Genomic DNA, 21,414 nt, shown 5'->3' on the forward strand with positions numbered 1-21,414 from the left:
CAGAGAAAGTTAAGTCTTCCAAACAAATAAATGTGGGTGAGCTTTTCCCTCAGTCCTTCATATTTTTAAAACATTTCTGAAGTTGTTTGTTGCATAAAAACCTCTCTTTATCAGATTTAATTATCAAAAGGGCAAGTATTCCAGAATTGAACTCTACTAACAAGTTGTGTAAGTTCACCTCTCCAGACCTGTGTCTTATTCTACAAAAAAGGAGGGGCGTTGGTCCTCATGATCTCAGTAGTCTGTGCCAGCTCAAGAAACATCTGATTTTAGAATTTTTTTTTTTGCTGTAAAATTCCCAATCAGTTAGATAAATGGTGAGTTAAGATCAGCTAACACCAGTGGGAGCATCAACTCTTTTTTAGCCCGAGCACTCTCTGTAGTTCTAAACTATAAATCCTGACATTATGGGATAGAAATATGATTATGAGCTAAATGAACTGGTTGTACGAAGTTGACTGTCTCAGAGAAAGGGCACTTGTTGAAAACCTGGGGTCTTCAAAAAATGGCAGTATACATGTGTGCACATGTGTGTGAGTTTATGCAGGTATGTGTGCAGTTGTGGGTAAGCATGCTTGTGATTTGGGAGGAAGATGAGAATATTGGTGTCAGCATGATGAGAACAAGTAGAGCTTTCCTCAAAGGAACAGTCTTTTCAGGTTCTTTGGCAATGTTGATAGAATGTGACAGTTTTATAAAAAGTCATGATTTGGTCCACACATACCAATTTTAGATTAAGCTCTTTCCTCTTTCAGGGCAGAGACATAAGCAAGGTGCCCATTGATGTGTCACACCATCTCTGCCAAAATGTCTGAATAATGAACTGCTCAGGCTCAAAGACTCTAAAGTTGAATCGCTAGGCATTTTACCAATTTCTTTTCTTTTTTGAAAAAGACAACACACAGAGCAGATTATTCCATTTTCAAATGAAACTGCTACAAATGATATTTCCAAGCTAAGCGATAACAAGAAAAACAATTTCAATAGGTAAGCATTTATCAATAATCATGTCAGCACATTTTTCAGTGATTTGGAATGTTAATGTAAGAAGGGACTTCAGTGATTATCTCCTAGACCAAGGGCTGGAAAATTACAGCCTGTCAGCTAAATCTGGCCCACCACCTGTTTTTGTAAATAAAGTTTTATTGGAACACAGCCACACTCATTCATTCATGTATTGTCTATTTGCTTACCTGTTACCATGGAAGAATTGAGTAGTTGTGAAAGACAATATGGCTCACAAAGTCAAAAAAATGTACTCTGGCCTTTTACAGAAAAAGTTCAACTGGTCTCTAGACCAGTTGTTCTCAATTATTATCATGATCATTATGATTATTATTACTATTATTATTATTTCTCATTTAAGTATGAGTGGCCCTGGCTCTTTTTTCAAAATGGAAATAACTAAATAATTGTTGTTTCCCCTGGTGATATATTTTTCCTGGTAATACACATTGCAGACACTCTGCTACCTACCATCAGCCTTCTTTCCTAACCCAAGCTTTCCTTCTAACGAAGCACTGATTTTGCAACAAGAATTCTCAGTACAAATTAGGTGCTTCTGGGAAGTGGCACTCATACAGGTTTTTGAAGTCTTGGAAACATGGGACATTTATGCAGTCATAGTCAATGTAGAAATTAAGGTGGTGAAGAGGACAGCTTCCTGCTTCCTGGATCATAGCTTCAGTAGTGCATTTGTAAGCCCTGTAGTTCCAGTGGTGGCCTTCTAATCCTCTGCCTTCCTGTTAGGGGCTGAGATAGTAGGGCTTCTGGCAGGCAGGCTGAAGTTCTGGGTCATTCGAGATGCCCTGTCCTGAAAGTGCCCCTTTAGCCATTTCAACTTTGTAAGTACATATCTGATTTAAATATTTTTGTATTTAAAATACCTTAAGTGCCTTTTATTTTCTCTACAAAACATAACTGTTACATCTTGATCACATACTGAATTCTCATATATGTGAGCCTGGTTTGAGATCCTTTCTCTTCCATTCATCCAAAGTCTCCTTCAGCTTCATTACAGTAGTTTTGAGTTTTCTATTTGGTAGGACATGAATCCTCTTGTTATACTTTAGAGGGAGGAGAGGGCATTCTTGAACATTAATCCTTGCAAATAAATTTTAGAAACAGTCAAATCTCCCTACATCTGCCTACCACAAAAATAGTGAAATTTTTATTAGAATTCCATTAAACTTATAAACTACTTGGAAGATTAATATCTTTATAATATTGAAGAATATGGTTTGCCTCTGTTTCTATAAGGCTTCTTCTATAGGAGAACAAAAGAAAGAAAAAAACATAAATTCCACACATGATTATAATTGTTTTTTTTAAGATGGATACTGAAACAAAATGTAATATCATAAGGGAGTATGAATTCTGAAGGTTTTCAAAATAAAATTATTTACGAATCAAATAGTATCTACATACATTTGAAAACAGTAATGTATACAAGTGAAAGACATCATTTATTGGACCTAAACATACTTGGGGTATATATGGATTTGAGTATCTCTTGAAATAATTCCAAGGATTTCCAAAGTTATGTTGTTGGGAAGCACCAATTTAGACCAACCATCCCCTCACAGTGACAGTTCTTTGGGCAGTGCTGATCAATTAATGTAGAGGCTAAAATGGTAAGGAGAATTCGTTACTCGGTGGGTAACTATTTCATTCATGGAAAAATTTAATAGAAAAAGATGATCTCTTCAGGTGAAGCCACATCTACCTATGGTCCTGTCCCCTAGAGCTAAAGTGAATACATTTTATTCTCTGGAGCATTCCAGTTTTTCAAATACCAGATAATAATTTTCATCTCACCCATGCCCACTTCAGTTGTCTCTTCCTAGTTCCTTCAATTTCCTTTTACAGCTTATTCCCAAACCATTCTAATCACCCTTCTGCAAATATACCTAAGTTTTTCAGAATCTCATTTAATGAGAAGAACTCAGCATGTGCTAACCCCAACACTCCAGGTGTGTTCTAACATAATCTACTGCACGTGTAGATTTGCTGCAGAACAAGTATTAGGATCACAGTATAAGATATTTTAACTCCTATCACACTTTTGGCTCACCTTGCACATTTATCACTTAGGTTTTTGGGTTTTCCCACCTGAACTCTAAAGTCAGGTAGCTCAAAGTCTGCACATTAAAAAAAAAAAAAAAAGCAGAATCAAGATGGCAGAGTAGGAAGATTCTGAGCTCACCTCCTATCACAAACACACCAAAAGTACAACTACACATAGAACAACTCTCTCTGAGAATGACTTGAAGACTAGCAGAGTGGCACTTGTACAACCAAGGATATAAAGAAAAAAACACACCAAGACTGGTAAGAGGGGAAGAGAAGTGATCTAGTTGGGACCCACACCCCAGCAGGTGACCCAGAAGATGAAGGGGATATTACAAGCTCAAGGATCCTCCCTAAAGATTGAGAGATTTAAGCCCCACATTGGGCATCCCAGTGCTGGGGTCTGGCCCTGGGAAGATGAGTTCCCTTGGCTGGTTTTGAAAGCCAGTGGAGCTAACCACAGGGCTGTAGAAAACCATGTTCCACTCTTAAAAGGCACTCACACAGCCTTGCTTGCTCCCAGTCCCAGCATAGAAGCAACAGAGTGAAAAGTGCCTGGTGCTCTAGATGGCCTGCCAAGACCACCCTAGCTTGCCCTCCAGGCTGCACCAGGTTCTGGGTCCACCCCCAACCCCAACCAATGTGGCAGCCCTCACATGCCCTGGGAAAAGCTTCAGCCTGTGCCAGGCTCCAGCTGCCTCCACCCCCATCCCTCTACCACCTAGGCAGGGGCCACTAACATACTGTGGGAGAATTAATGACTCACACCAAGCTCCAGCCTTCCCCTGCCAAAGTGGAAGCCCCCAGTGTGCTCCAGGAGAAGCCCTAGCCTGCACCAAGTTCTGGCTCTAGCCACCCGCTCTGGCTCCAGTCCATCCCTGCAAAGGTGACAGCCCTGGTGTGACCCAGAAAAAGCCCCCGCCTGAGCTCACTTCAGATCCACCTCTCCCACCAAAGCCGCTGGGCACAAACAGCACAGGGACACTTCCACACAAAGACATGCCTTCAAGTCCAAAATAGGTAACTGTTTCACCTAATTTCATAGAGACAACCAGAGAAAGTCCAACTAAATGAGAAAACAGAGGAATACATTTCAAACAAAAGAACAAGAAAAATCCCCAGAAAAAAATGAATGAAATGGATAGAAGTAATTTACCTGATAAAGAATTCAAAGTAATGGTCATAAAAATGCTTATTAAACTTGGAAAAAGAATAGATGAACACAGTGAGAACTTCAACAGAGACCTAAAAAATATAAAAATAGAAACAATAAGAGCTAAGAAAATATAATAACTGAAATAAAAATACACTAGAAGGAATTAACAACAGATTAGGTGATATTGTGATACTGAAGAATGCATAAGCAACCTGCAAGACAGAATAGTGAAACCACCCAATCAGAACAGCAAAAAGAAAAATAATATTTAATAAGGACAGTTTAAGGGACCTCTAAGACAACATCAAACATATTAATATTTACATTAAGGGGGTCACAGAATGAGAAGAGAAAGAGAAAGAAAACGTATTTGATGAAATAATGGCTGAAAACATACCTAATCTGGGAAGGAAATGGATATCCAGGTCTGGGAATCACAGAGTTCCAAATAAGATGAACCCAAAGAGACCCACACCAAGACATATCATAATTAAAATGGCAAAAGTTAACTTTATAGAGAGAAATTTCATGGCAGCAAGAGAAAAACAGTCACATACAAGGGAGTCACATATAAGGCTATAAGCTGATTTTTCAGCAGAAGCTGTAGGTCAGAAAGGTGTAACATTATATATTTAAATCGCTGGAAGGAAAAACCCTGCAACCAAGGATACTCTACTTGACAATGTTATCATTCAGACTTGAAGGAGAAATAAACTTCTCCAGACAAGCAGACACTAAGAGTTCATGACCACTAACCTGGCCTTATAAGAAATGTTTAAGAGTCTTCTGTAAGCAAAAAAAAAAAAAAAGAAAGAAAGAAAGAAAGAAAACAATAAAAAAGAAAGGAAGAGAAGAAAAATTTTAACAAGAAATAAAATATATGAAAAAAATATCTTGCTGGCAAAGGTAAATATATAGTATAGGCAGTGGATCAACCACTTAAAAAGCTAATACAAAAGTTAAAAGACAGTAAAATCAACTATAACTACAATAACTAGTTAAGTGATACACATAAAGATGTAAAATATGATATTAAATACAAAACATGGTGGGGGGGTAAAAATGTAGAGTTTTTAGAATGTGTTTGAACTTAAACAACTGCCAGTTTAAAACATATATACATATAGGTACATATGTATACCTATAGTACCTATTGATACATATGTACCTATCGATACATATAGGTCAATATATATGAACCTCATCGTAACCATAATAAAGAGAAAAAAACTGCAATGAGTACACCAAAAAACAAAGAGAAAAGAACCTAAACATGACACTAAAAAAAAAAAGAAATCAAGCCACAAGGGAATAGACTAAAAGAAGTAGAAAAATACAGAGAAGAGCTACAAAAACAACCAGAAAACAAGTAACAAAATGGCAATAAATACGTACATATCATTAATCACTTTAAATATAAATCAACTGAATGCTCCAAGAAAAAGACATAGGGTGGCTGAATAGATTAAAAAAAAACAACAAAAAACCAAGATTCCTCTATATGCTGCCTACTAAAGACACACACAGACACAGTGAAGGGATGCTAAGGGGTATTCCATGCAAATGGAAAAAAAAAAGAAAGCTATGGTAGCAATATTCATATCAGAAAAAATAGACTTTAAAGCAAAGTCTGTAACAAAAGAAAAAGAAGGGCATTATATACAAATAAAGGGGCCAATCCAAGAATATAACATTTGTAAACATACGTGCACCTAACATAGGAGTACCTAAATATGTAAAACAAATATTAATGGATATAAAGGAAGAAATTGACACTAGTACAGTAGTAGTGGGGGACTTTAATATCCCACTTACTTTAATGGATAGATCATCCAGACAGAAAAATCAGTAAGGAAACCATGGCCTTAAAAGACACATTAGACCAGAGGGACTTAATATATAGAGAGAGAACATTCCACCCAAAAGCAGCAGAATATACATAGTTTTCAAGTGCACATGGAACTCTCTCCAGGATAGATCACATGCTAGGCCAAAAAAAAGTCTCAGTAAATTTAAGAAGATTGAAATCATATCAAGCATCTTTTCCAACCACAATGGCATGAAACTAGTAATCAATTTCATGAAGAAAACTGGAAAAAAACACAAACACATGGGGACTAAACAACATGCTACTAAAAATAACCAATGGGTCAATGAAGAAATCAAAAAGGATATCAAAAAGTACCTTGAGACAAATGAAAATAGAAACACAACTTTCCAAAATCTATGGAGCATAGCAAAAACAGTGCTAAGAGGGAAATTTATAGTGATACAGGCCTACCTCAAGAAACAAGAAAAAACCCACATAAACAACCTAACTTTCCACCCAAAGGAATTAGAAAAAAATGCCCTATTATTAACACTTTGCCCATCTGCTTTATTATTTGTTCTTTCTCTTAATCTGTCTTTCTGTCTCATAATTTATTACCATGTTTAAATATGTTGGTGCTCAAATTGTCCCAGATTTGGCCAGTGAGAGCACTTCAGGTGGCTCTTGCTTCCTTTTGTCATGTTTCCATCATTTTTTTGAGCACTTCCTTACTTTCTGGCAGAGCAAGATGTTTCAGGCTCACCCACACTATCCCAACCCTAGAATCAACTATTTCTCCAAAGAGTCCTTGTTCCCTTTAGTGAGGGAATTCAATCTGTACTTTATAATCAGTTGATATTTTAAGAGCCTAAATGTATATTAGAGATCACATGACAGCTCATCCTTTAGAGGGATGAGGTAACTTTAACCCAGAGAGTTCCAGTGAATTGCTTAGACAGCTACTGGGAAACAGAATCAGGGCTAAAGTCAGGTCTTCTAACTCCCAAATATCTATTCCTTCTATTCTATAACTTTTCAACCTTCATATAGCCCTCAGCAATAACATGTGTTTTCTCATTCTGTTGATTTTGTACCATCATTTCAACATCCTGAGATGTCTGTTTATTAATCAGTCTTGTCACTGGATTCTCAGTCCTCACTCAAATGCTTGAAAAGTAAGTTTCTAAACTGAGATTAGATCTATTTCCAGCTTCATGGGAGATTTCTTGGACTGAGTTATAAATCTTTGAATAATGAGGTTTTTAATGAAACCAGGGCTAGTGCATCATTAACTGTGGAGAGAGAATGGTACTCCTTTAATCACTATTTTTGAGGAGCTTAATGGAAAAATACAGAATATTGAAAATGGTTTCCTATTATTATTTAATTTGTCAAAGCCCCATCATTTATGCCACATTTTATTAATTTTATAAATTATTTATTTATTTGGGGCTTCCCTGGTGGCGCAGTGGTTGAGAGTCCGCCTGCCGATGCAGGGGACACGGGTTCGTGCCCCGGTCCGGGAGGATCCCACGTGCCGCGGAGCGGCTGGGCCCGTGAGCCATGGCCGCTGAGCCTGCGCATCGGAGCCTGTGCTCCGCAACGGGAGAGGCCACAACAGTGAGAGGCCCGCATACCGCAAAAAAAGAAAAAAAAGAAAAAAAAAATTATTTATTTATTTGGCTTGTGTTGGGTCTTCGTTGCTGCGTGCAGGCTTTCTCCAGTTGCGGCGAGCAGGGGCTACTCTTGCAGTGCACGGGCTTCTCATTGCTTTGACTTCTCTTGTTGCGGAGCACGGGCTCTAGGTGCGTGGGCTTCAGTAGCTGTGACACACAGGCTCAGTAGTTGTGGCTCGCAGGCTCTAAAGCACAGGCTCAGTAGTTATGGCACACGGGCTTAGTTGCTCTGCGACATGTGGGATCTTCCCGGACCAGGGCTCGAACCCGTGTCCCCTGCATTGGCAGGCGGATTCTTAACCACTGTGCCACTAGGGAAGTCCCTATGCCACATTTTAAATGAGGGGGAATAGTTTTTAAAGGTGCTACAGAGATCATTACAAAAGCACTAGGAAGCCAAATATAGTGAGGGCAGAGTGAGGGAGGAAGCACAGGAGGAAAAAAGAATTACTAAACTTGATGTTAATCCAGGTGCCAGCAGCACACATCAGCTTAGCTCACTATCAGCAGTCCATAGAGGGACATAATGTGAAAGTTAAAATGGGATTGAGATAGGTGTGTTGCCAGTTCTGCATCCATAACATCCATCCATCCCAGGCACCATCTGTTACATCTTCAGTCTTTTTGTAATTAAGCAAATGAGCAGCTAAAACTGAAGTTCCCAGAAAGGAGGTAAAGTTAGCAAAGATATGACAATGGGGTGTCATAGGAGCAGAGGCTGAACACCGGGAGTCACCTCTATGGCTAAGGCAGAGTGAATGGGTGGTGGGCTGGAACCTGGGAACCAGGAAGGCTCATGGCTTCATGGTGGCTCATAGTTTCAGGACCTGCTGATGGCAAAGGGAAAATGCCTCTGATTTCCTTATAAAGGAGAAAGAAGAATGCACACATAATCTTGGACACACTCTGAAAGGAAAAGAGCCCTATTTGGTGTACCAGTGGCACAACGACCGTGATGCCTTCATTCACAAATCCCCTAAGATCAGTGCTCCTTTGAACAAAGTTGGCTGAGGCATCCAGGGAAGCTCCAGTCTCTGTGCTGGCAGCTGGGGTGGCAGCCGTGGGCTGGTCTTGGGCCTGGGACACAAGAGGGTCTAGTGCAGCTCAACTAAGAGGAGAGCCAAATTACCGAGACTTCTAGAGCTGAATTAGCCAAAAGGGTGCTAGCCCTGACGTGAGCCTATGGGAACCACGCCTGCACAGGCTCAGAGAAGAAGCAAACCCATATCCTCCATGATGTTTTGGACAATGAAGTGTTAGTGGGACCACAGAGGCAGTGGGATTCCTTTTACCTAGATCTTGATCTTTTGTGCTTTTTGCTGTACTGTTTTGTTTGTGTCCCAATCTCTGGAGCATTCTTAACTTAACCCCTTTCTTCCCTGATCCTTTCCTGTTTCCCCAGCCCCACCCCCTAGACCTGTAGGAAATTCGTCTTCCTCCCAGACCATAATCAGACACAGATGCTCTCCTTGGTCGTGAGAATCCTAAGTAGGTTTTCCTTGGAGCACTGTTGGCCTTGACACTCCCCCACTCTGGCTATGCATTTCTAGCCCCTGGGCTCCTACATCATTTTTCCCACCAGTCTCCTGCTAATAACTGGCTTCCTGGTTTTCCTGCCCCAGCCTGTGCCTCTGCTATGCTTTCCTGCCCAGGATCCTTCCTTCTCAGGGAGTGGAGCCACATCACCTCCTGACAAGCCTTCCTGGGTTTGACCACCACTGTGCTTGGACTTCTGCCTATTTCTGGCTACCAGAGGCCCCGCATCCAAAGGTTCCATCTGCAGGCAGAGCTCTTGGCCTGTTGCACACCTGTTGTTGACTGCCTGCCTCTGCTTGCCTGGACCATCCTTCGTACACGTTACTGCATCCCCTTTCCCCTCAGCTGGGCCTCTGGGCTTCAGGCCTGTTGGAGGTTTCCTCATCGGAGCCATGGTTGTGACAGGGGCTTTTATCTAGAAACAAATGAACAGTGCCAGCTGAGTGCAAATACATGGCAAGTAATGTTCTAGTACACTGATTCAGCTAATAGATGTCAAGCTCTTTGCTCTCACCTCCTTATTGATTAAGGTAAGAAAGGTAAACAGCTGAGAATGTGTGTTAAAGTGTAGTTTAGTCAGTCAAGGGGGAATGAATGCTCCTTGATGGTAGCTGTTTAGTTTAACGAAGGGAAATTCTGCCTAAAAACACACAGATCTGAATTTTTAAACACCCCCCTGAGGACCAGGCATGCTCTCTGTTATGTTTCTTTTTGTCTGAGACAATCTCATGACCAAGAGGGAAGCTGTGTGGACCATCCCTTCCTTTCAGAATGCAGCCAAGTAACCCAAGGGAGTGTCTCTGGTTACTGCACGTGTAGATTTGCTGCAGAACAAGTGCTTGGATCACAGTATAAGGAAGGCGCCGGTACCACACTGGGTCTGTAATGGATAAAACCCACTCCCCATAAGGAGCAGCTCACTCTGTCAATCACCATATTCTAGGCCAACAGTCTATGGACAGGTCTGGAGCCTCCAAGAAGCAGATGCCGGGATGAGATTAAACGTGCAAGAAACTTATTATGGAAAACATCTGTGAGAGAAAATGAGGTGGGATCCAGGAAAAGCTGGGAGAAACGTCAGTCCATGTGCAGGTCTGACTCCAGTGAAAGGGACAGGATGGAAGGAAGGGTGGTCCGGTGGAAGCATCTTGGATGAAGTGCAGTTCTAAGGAGAGTTCAGGAAGGCCATTGGGGTAAAATTCTTTGTCAGAGGGATATGACATTTCCCGGGAATTGGCTGCCTTACTATTCCTGTGGCGCTCATCAGGGAGCAGTCCATGGGAGGGTGGCCTCAGCGCAGATGCCGCAAAGGACTTCCGAACATAGCAGCGGGGGCCATCGCAGGAGCATGCCTCCTGCAACCAGAGACCTGGGAGGCCAGATCTTGTACCCATCATATAAAGTGACTAATCCAGACACTCACGAGTTGTTTATATGTTTATATCCTGTCAGCTACCAAGAGAGATTTAAGGAACTTTACATTAATGCCCTCTCACCCCCAAAAAATCCCCTCAAGCAAAGAGATAAAAATAAACCACTAATAGGGGGGAAAACACAGGGTAATAAGAATAGCTATCCTTTATTTAGCACCCACCAAACAGGAGGCACTTTATATCCTATCTCTAATCCTTACAACAGCTTTGAAAAGTCCTTTTACCCATGAGGGCACATGTTTAAGTGCGTTAAGTGCTCATCTGAAGCCACACAGCCAGCATGTTGGATAGCCAGGATTTGAGTCCATACGTTTGGGTTCCCAAGTCCTGCTCTTTCTACTCTGTCACACTGAAGAGGGGAAGAGAAGACAGCAATCATACCAGAAAACAGGCTGAGAAAAGTTGCTCCAATGAGCACAAAACTTAACCCTGAACATGCAGGTAGGCAAGGAAAAGGGAAAGATGCTGGGTTATAATTACTCTCTTTGGCTTTTCAAAGAAACACATGAGAAGGTAGCATGAGAAGGTAATACATTTTCCTAGCCTTGAGTTCCGAAAGAAATTTGGTGAATCAAACCTGAAAATGAAGACGATTGAGAGACTCTTGAAAGAAAGGAGTAGTAATGGATAAATTGTGTGTTTGCAATAACTTTAACGTGTTAGTGCATAGCATGCAGGGTTCAGCTCGCTTAGCAGCGACCTACCCTTAAGATGGGCAGGTAGAAGGGGTTTGGACTCCACTTCCTTCTGTGCAGTAAAGGCTTAACTCGGCAGACTGGGGGTGCCCAAATACAGCGCATCCAGAAAAAAGGACTGGTCTTTTTGGCTCCTGAGAGATCACCTCTGAGCCCTTGGAATATCTTGCCTGATAACCGTGTCATTGGGACCTTAAGCCACAAGAGACAGTTTATGCTAATAATGTGACTTACGGTGAGTGCCTATTTTTGTATTCCTGAAGCTTTGTATCTGTTTGACCTCTGAGGGGGACTGGAGACTGAGTATCCAAGGTCAGTCATATAGGTGCTCTATGACTATGTGATTGACCTCCAATAAAACTCTGCACACTAAGGCTGGGATGAATTTCTCCCGCTGGCAATACTACATACATGTTGTCGCACAGCATTCCTGGGAGAATTGAGTGCTGTCTATGAAACTCCACTGCGAGAAGACAGCTGGGAGCCCTGTGCCTGGTCTCCTTTATGCACCTTTTTCCTTTACTGACTTTGATCTGCATCCTTTTGCTGTAATAAACATAACCATGAGTACAGCAGCTTTTCTGGGTCCTGTGAGTCTTTCTAGTGAATTCGTCATACCTGAGGATAGGCTTGGGGACCCCGGACAAATGTCTTTATTCTTTCTCCTTCCCTTCATCTTCCTCCAATCAACTGACATCTTTCCCCTTTCTAATTGCCCTCCCTCCCCGCCCCCGCCACTGCATTCCCTCATAGAGCCAGACAGTAACCTCTCATGATGGAGCATTTTTCTTTTCCCACGTCAACCCTTGCTAAAGTGATAGTGTGAGGTGTACCCATATTTATAATTCTTTCTCATCTTAGATCTCCAGTCGCTTAACAAACAGCATCTTATCGTCAAAAGAGCAAAGGGCCATACAGTGTGATTCTTTCTGCTGCACAAATAAGAAAATTGAGACCCAGGTGAGATGGGTTAGCTGAGCCTTCCAGAGGCCATGCTCACGAGTGCCAAAACTGGCCTCATTGGTTATCGCTCTGGGTCCCCGACTCCTCCGCTCTTGTTAAGATCCCTTGATTAAATCATAGCTATATTGAGAAAAATGACTTTGAAAACAAGCCGACTCTCATGCTTTCTGTTTCTCCCTGCTCCCTGAGGGACACATTTTCAGGCAGGTGTTATCCCCACCAATTTCATTAGCATTGAGTTATAAGGATAAAAATATCCCACCTCTGTCACTGACAAGTTACCTTCTACAGTGAACTTACCAAGTCTTCTTTTCTCTGCTAATATCCAGTGACATGTTTGTTGTCAGCAAGGCAAAGCCAGCGCAACTGATTCAGGGTGACCTGGGCTCTGTTCCACTCTGAGCGTCAATAAAATTGCCAGGTCTGCTTTGATTTCAGAATTTGTATTGTGGGTAATGATGATATATGAGCTCATGGAACAGATTTGATTCCCAGTGATGAGAATGGTTCTGGCAGCTAAGGAGGAAAAGAAATCGTTTTGATCTGCAGTACAGACAGACTTATTCTGATATGGATGCCATCAGTGGGAAATTCAGGTGGGCACAAGATACCATTTTTATCCTGACAGTTGGACCATATTGACAAAAGAGTGGAAGCTACAGTGAAGGCAAAGAAGTTGAGGAGAAAGGGTTGGGTAGTGGGGTGGGGAGAAAGCCAGCTGGGGGAAACATTTCAAGTCAGCTGAATTCCATTCACGCTCTGATATGCCCAGCAGCCAGTGTCGCGCTGAGGACACAATCAGGTTCAAGCAAATGATTACCGTCCTCCCACCATGGTAATCTGAAAAGACAGTTACAGCCCGGGAAGGCAGCTCTGCAGGGCGATCAGGATCTGACAGGAGCCAACCGACACAGCCCCCAGTTGAGACTGTGAGAAACAGTCAAGTGGCAGTGGTAATTAAAGATGCCCGGCGGCATTGGGAGTGCTGGCGGGGCTGGAGTTTCCATGGGGGTAGCTCCCTTCCTGCCCCTGTTCCCGTTGAGCAGAGCAGACTCTCCTACTGGTCTGAACTATCCTAAGTAAGATTTTTTTTATTGTGGTGAAATATACATAACATGAAATTGACCACTTTAACCATTTGTAAGTGCAATTCAGCGGCATTAAGTATATTCATACTGTTGTGTAACCCATTACCACCTTCCATCTCCGTAAGTTTTTCATCATCCCAAACAAAAAACTCTCTGTTATAGAATAACTCTCCATTCTGCCCTTCCTTTCTGGGAACCACTATTCTCCTTTCTGTCTCTATGAACTTGTTTATTCTAGATGCCTCCCATGAATGGAATCATACAATATTTGTCTTTTTGTATGTGACTTTTCACGTAGCATAATGTTTTCAAGGTTCGTCCATATTGTAGCATGTACTGGAGTTGTGTTCCTTTTCAAGGTTGAATAATATTTCGTTGTGCGTATATACCACATTTTGCTTATCCAAACCTGACATTTGGGTTGTTTCCACCCTTTGACTGTTGTGAGTAACGCTGCTATGAACATGGGTGTGCAAATATCTGTTCAATTCCCAGCTTTCAATTCTTTGGGGAACATACCAGAAGTGGAATTGTAGGATCATATGATATTTCTATATTTAAAGTTTTAGGAACTACCATATAAATAAGAATACTTAAAGTGTATAAAGCCTCATAGATGTTTTAGAGAAGCCCTTCTGTGGCAGGTTAAGCAACTTCCCTATATTGAATGGAGAAAATTACTATAGGAAGAAATCACACTGCTTCTCACGCAGTAATCCTGCATCTATAATATAATCATTATAATATTTGTCGAAATTTTCTGAAGCTCCATTCATGTGCCCCACACTGGTAGGTGCTGGGGAACACAGCAGTGAACAAGACAGGAGCCATCGCTACCAAGGGGAGTAGAGGGAGGTAATAAGAGGGAGGTAATAAGTCAACACAGGCAGGAGAGCAGCCAGGCTAAAGGATGCCGAGACAGAGCTGAGAGCTGAGGCTGAGGAATGTTAACTGCTACCCACTGAGTGCCTAACAGAGGTCAAGTGCTAGACACTTTTAACATAGCCTAATTTAATCCTTACATGGACAGTATTGTCATCCCATTTTACCAGTGAGAGAACTGTGAAGCTCAAAGGGGTAGCACACCCCAGTACTTAACAAATGGCATCTACTTCATCGTCTCATTCGTACTGAGAGTCAGACAGGCAGCCAGGGAGACCGTCACTCACAGCCCTGAAAATAGGTTCTCCTGACTTCATTTCAGACCATGGTTCTACAACTTACTAGGCCTGTCTGTGTAGCTGAGGAAACGTACAAACATACCATGTGCTTAGATTTCCAGTCACAGTTCATTTCTCGCAATGAGTAAACTTGGAACTGTATAAGAGGAAAAAAATAGAAATAGCTCTTTAAAAATTCTTTGTTAAACTATAAAGTCTTCAAAGATAGGTACATCTGTGGCCTGACACTTAATTTTTACATACCACATACAGTAGGAGTTCAATAAATCAACTTGATAAGTATATATTGAGCAATTATTGTATGTTCACCCCGGAAGTTTGAACATCATTCTTCTGATTTTAGGGAGCATGCAGTTTGGCCCATGCAACAATAAGAAGAAACTATAAGACTATATACAGTAAGGTGGTAATTTACATAAAATGAGTGCAAACATCTGGATCCAACAGGAATGGAAATCGAAGGTTTACCTTGTGCCATGCACCAAGCTACATGTGCTTCTTTACATATATAATCCACTACGTCCCTTACACCAACCCACAGAGGCAAGGGTGAGTTACATTTCCAGTGGGAATACAGAGCACAGGTAGGTTAAGCAACTTGTCCCATGTCACACATCAAAGGGTTAAGGTGGGATTCCATCTCAAGGTTGTGCCAGTGCTCTTCACTCCAAATTTAGGGCTTTGGGGGTTCACCACTCATGAACTTCCCAAGCATAAGACAGGACAGCAACTATGGCAGGGACGGTAGGAGTCTGTGATGGGGAGTGACTGTGGAGACATGTGGAGAGTGGCATCCCCGTACCAGGTGTTCCACAGTAACACAATTACAAAGCACAGGAAGACCCAGGTTTCAAGCAGCCCCACCCGCAAGCATGAGTGTCCTGCTCTATAGGAAAAGAGCAGCCATCCTCGACTTTCTTTCTTGTAGTTATTTACTTTTTAACATCTTTATTGGAGTATAATTGCTTTACAGTGTTGTGTTAGTTTCTGCTGTATAACGAAGTGAATCAGCTATGCATATATCCCCATATCTCCTCCCTCTTGCATCTCCCTCCCTCCCACCCTCCTTATCCCACCCCTCTAGGTGGTCACAAAGCACCAAGCTGATCTCTCTGTGCTATGCGGCTGCTTCCCAGTAGCTATCTATTTTACATTTGGTAGTGCATATATGTCCATGCCACTCTCTCACTTTGTCCCAGCTTACCCTTCCCCCTCCCCGTGTCCTCAATATATGTCCATGTCACTGTCTCACTTTGTCCCAGCTTACCCTTCCCCCTCCTCGTGTCCTCAAGTCCATTCTCTAAGTCTGCATCTTTATTCCTGTCCTGCCCCTAGGTTCTTCAGAACCATTTCTTTTATTTATTTTTTTTTTAAGATTCCATATATATGTGTTAGCATATGGTATTTGTTTTTCTATTTCTGACTTACTTCACTCTGTATGACAGACTCTAGGTCCATCTACCTCACTACAAATAACTCAATTTTGTTTCTCTTTATGGCTGAGTAATATTCCATTGTATATATGTGCCACATCTTTATCCATTCATCTGTTGATGGACACTTAGGCTGCTTCCATGTCCTGGCTATTGTAAATAGAGCTGCAATGAACATTCATCCTGGACTTACAAAGAGAAGGAAGTTATCCAAGGAAAGGACACCTCTTTACAGTTGGCCCTTGGCAGCCCACGCTGAGGGAGAACCCTGGGCTAACGACCTGATATGGAAGGGCTCCGGGACTCCTAAGGATGTGCCTGACCCCATTTTAACACTTTGGAAATCATACTTTTGGGAGGCTGAGCTTTACAACTAAAACAGCCTGAAGGAACCGAGGCTTAGTGCCTTTTATGTTACGGTTACTGTTAGAGGAAATTTGAGCCTGTAGAGCAGGATGTGAAGGAGCTAATGGAGAAGACTTTGGATTCAGACAGACTTGAATTCTGGGCCTTTTTTAACTAGTGTAGCTGTGGGCACTCCTGTAGCTTCTCTAAGCTTCAGTTTCCTTATCTATACACTGAAAAGACTAACAATGGTTTCACAGACTTGCAATTCAGGGAAATCGCTTATACGTGGAGATTATTATTATCACTCTGCTTACCACTAGTAGTAAAACTCTGTCAAGCAAGGAAGGGATAGTTGACAGAAAGAGGCTCCTGAAGGGGCAGGAAGGAGTGAAAGCCAAAATCCGGGTGGATGGGTTGTCCCGAGACAGCAGGAAGGAATTAATGCCATGAGGTACTGACAGATACAAACATAGGAAATTTACCCAAGGGAGAAAGGAGAGGCAGGTCTGCACCTCTTGGCTTGGAAAAAAATTATAGGATAATTTTCTGTCAGTTTTTCCTAATGTTTCTCTTAGGTGGTGTTAAGCATAGTTTTCATTTCCTGAGCCTTTATCATTTAACTGCAGGGGCTGGGATCGGAAGAGTTCCATGTGTCTTGGAGTGGTGGAAAGGATTATCTCAACATGGAATCTTTGTGTCCAAAGTCAAGAATCTGCTTCCACATATTGAGACATCAGTGGATGTACACATCTGTGGATGTGTGTTGTCATTTAAGTATTATCATTTGCGGGTCTGTACTGTCTTTTAATGTCATGTGCCGTGCTTCTGAAGTGGCAAAGCAGAATCCTAGTTCAAGAGCAGTCTGAGGTGGTGCAGCTTAATGGAAGAGGCAGCTACTCTGCAGATTGGATCCAGCTCCTGTAGCAGCCACATACAGTTAGAGGTGGGGATAACGCAGTGTGCCTGTAACCAGGGTTACTCCTGCCCCCAGGAAGGGCATCCTAGGGGATTTTACTTGTGCATTGAACCAGTAAGGGTTCTTCAGAGAAATGGAACTGTTAGGAGATTTTATACTTATACACAGTTGACCCTTGAACAATGTGGGGGTTTGGGGCTCTGACCTCCATGCAGTCTAAAGTCTGTGTATGTCTGTACAGCCAGCCCTCTGTATCCACAATTCTGCATCTATGGATTCAACTAACCTCTGACTGTGCAGTACGTATTTACTGAAAAACATCCATGTATAAATAGACCCTCGCAGTTCAAATCTGTGTTGTTCAAGGGTCAACTGTATACACACACACATACACATATGTATATATACTGTATATACATAGGATATGTATAGACATATATACACACACACAGGATATATACTGCATATATACCTCACAGGAACTGTATGTATATACATTTATATCCTGTTGGTTCCGTCTCTGGAGAACGCTGACTACACTAGCTAGACATGACTTGAGATAAACTTCACAGTTCAAAGGGAGAGATTTAGTTTAAGGAATTAGCTCATGTGATTGTGGGAACTGGCAGGGTCAAGATTCTTAAGGCAGGCCAGCAGGCTGAGAACTCAGGCAGGTCTTAGTGCTACAATCTGGAGGTAGAATTTCTTCTTCAGGAAACCTCAATTTTTGTCCTTAAGACCTTCAACTGATTAGGCCCACCACACTAGCAAGGGCAATTTCCTTTCCTCTAACCACATCTACAAAATACCTTTACAACAACACCTAGATTCGTGTTTGATTCAAATACTGGGTACTATGTAAAGCCTAGCTATCTATACACATAAAACTACCCGTCACACGCACGAAGATGGCTTATGAATAGGAGTCCTTCTTAGTCATCTACACAGTGCTGGCCAGGGAAATTTCACCAAGCTGGGCATCAGTAGAGCTGGGCTTTGCACTACCCCCCTAGGTAACCTGGAAGTATATCCTTCAAACTTTCTGAGCCTCCGTTTTCTCAGGTGGAGCCTAATAATGCTTTTCCTGCTTACTTAGCATGAGGTTTAAGGGGATAAGGTATGTAAAATTTTTTGGAAAAAAATCGTATTTTAATAGATAACGCTGATTGCATACTTACTATGTTCAGACGTTATGCCGGGTTCTTTACATAAATTTTATTATTTAATTCTCAAGACAATCCTGAGGTTGATACCATTTTATAGATGAGGCAATGAGAGCTCAGGGAGGTGAAGTAACTTGGGCAAGGTCCCATAGCAAGTAAATAGCAGCTAAGATTCAAACTGAGCTATGTCTGACTCTGAAACCTACAATTTAACAGCTTTACTGTATTTAAATATAGTAAGATTTATTATGCACCCATATTCTTTATGTAGCTGGAGGCAGGTGAACCGTGTGACCAAATTCACGTTTTGATGATCACCTAAAGTACATTATAAAAGGTATCAAAAAGTTCTTATTTGATATATAGTATCAAGGGAAACCAAATACTCAACAACATTACTGCATATATGCCCAGAAACTAATAGAGGACAAATCTATCCCAGTTAGTCTGCTTGATCTGCGTCTAAGCAGTTTCCCTATGTCAATGAGTCCTATCTCTATCTCCTTACACTAAGTTCTTCAGGAAACATAAAATGTGAGTAGGTAACTTCAACACATGTTATTATACTGAAACCACTGAGAACATATTACAAAGTATTACAAATATGGAAGGATGCAATAGGAAGAAAAATAGACTTGTAGACACAATGAAAATTTCTAGCACTTTCTCCTATAAAATTTCAGCTGTTACTAAATATACATAAGATAAATCTTTATTGCTTCTTGGAAATTCTTAATTGCTACAAAACTCTTAGCAGCTTACCCCCTACCTATTCTCTTACAGTGCTGGGCATAATTGACAGTATTTCAAATACTACATACTATAATAAAAACATCTGTACACTGTTTGCTTTCTGCTAGTATCAGAAAGGAGGCTAGTTTCCTGAATGTTTTTTTGTGTACATGGGGAAATGTTCTCTACCCTATAAAGCTCTGATCTAGCCCTGGTTTTAAGTGGCTTTGTAGGCATTGGAGTAAAAACCATCCCTACCCACCCTGTTATGTGCATTAATGCACATTCAGTGTAATTTCCCAGGGGTGATTCTTTGTTCATTCAGGAAAGGTTTTTGTCAGGAATTTTATTCATTCCCATGCATAATAATTCCCCCCTCCCTCAACTTAGTGAAACCACTCACTGACTTCTGCTCCCAAGCCTTATGCAGATCACACTCCAAATGTAGGGAATACTACTCATTAACAAAATACTTGATTTTCCTCCCCTTCAGGGACATGGCAGCTCTGTACCTCCCTACCCCATTAAATATAAGGTTGCCATGGACTTGCCTTAACCAGTAAACTGTAAATAAATAGAAGTAACTCAAGAATGGGGAAGGTGATTTCCTAAAGATGTACTGGGCCAGCAAAAATATGTATGTATGTTTACCGTAATGTCAGAAGTACCCCTAAAAAGCCATCTGTCACCCTGTCCCACTCCTACACAGAAGTATCTCCTAGTACAACTTGAGATTTAACCAGTGTCACCAGTCCTAATTTCCTGTTTGTTCTAAAAAGTTATTTTGGAACTTTCACCTTTTGCTTCACAAGTAATTTCAAAGAACAATGCTTTCTAACAGCCAGTGACCTACAACTACCAGCTGTGTGTTCCCTGTGTAGTCACACTTAAAGATCGCCAAAAAGTACTTACATTTGAAAATCTAGCTTTTCAAGATTGAAAAGTTAAATATGTCTCAATTACCCATTTTCTGTAGTGATTTCAAAAATGGATTCCAGAATCCCCTTTAGACAGGAAAAAAAAAAGTGCTTAATAAGTAAGAGGTTTGCTGACATCGCAGTTATTACATTTAACAGCTCAGACATATTCATTTGCCGAGGAACAAGATGAAGAGTTTGAAATGGCCTATAATAAAATGACAGTTTGATTTGTGTGGAGGATGATATCTCTGCTCTGTCTTCATTTAGATCACTAATGTGCCTGCATAATACAACTTCCGTAATTAAGCATGATAAAAACAAACAAACAGTGCCACCTTTTGGACGATGCTTAAACTTTATGCTTAAAGACAGACACAAGCCAGCCTCAGACAACCTACTCAGTACCCACCAGCATTCATCACAGATGCCAGGAAAATCTTATTTTTATTAGTAGTACATTTCCAGGGCATGAAAACTTTTATTGGCACCATAGGAATGCAAGCCACCATAGTGTGACTTGCACCTGTCCAACTGACCTGGAATTGCACACTCAGATTGGCTTTTTAACATCTCTATGGAAATGGCTGCTGCAGCCGTGTGTTTATTTGCTTCTTGGAGCACCTGAGGACATTTTTTTCCCCCAGTTTCAGTTCCTTTCGAAACCTAGGGTGAAATGTATCTGGCTCAGGTGTCATGTTTGGAAAAGTAGGTGGATGAATGTCATGTATAAAAATAGAAATGCTATTGTTATTCTGCTCAGAACTGTTATTCATAACGAAATCGGGAGGAACAGACAAGAAAAGACTGTTTCACCAAAACTCACTTTCTGCTGAAAAGCAGAGATTGGTTCAGTAGTGGGCAATCTAAAGAGATGACCTGTGCATAAAGATGCAAGTATTTTTTTTTAATTTATATGTTTTATTTTTGGCTGCATTGGGTCTTCGTTGCTGTGTGCGGGCTTTCTTCTAGTTGCAGCGAGCAGGGGCTGCTCTTCGTTGTGGTGCGGGGGCTTCTCATTGCGGTGGCTTCTTTTGTTGTGGCGCATGGGCTGTAGGCGGGCGGGCTTCAGTAGTTGTGGTGCGTGGGCTCAGTAGTTGCGGCTCACGGGCTTTAGAGCGCAGGCTCAGTAGTTACGGCGCAGGGGCTTAGTTGCTCCGTGGCATGTGGGATCTTCCCAGACCAGGGCTCGAACCCGTGTTCCCTGTACTGGCAGGCGGATTCTTAACCAGTGTGCCACCAGGGAAGCCCGATGCAAGTATTTTAAAAGAGGAATTCCAGGGCTTCCCTGGTGGCGC

Source organism: Leucopleurus acutus (genome assembly GCF_964270905.1).
Source record: "Leucopleurus acutus genome assembly, chromosome: 18".
NCBI classification, from domain to species: Eukaryota; Metazoa; Chordata; class Mammalia; order Artiodactyla; family Delphinidae; genus Leucopleurus; species Leucopleurus acutus.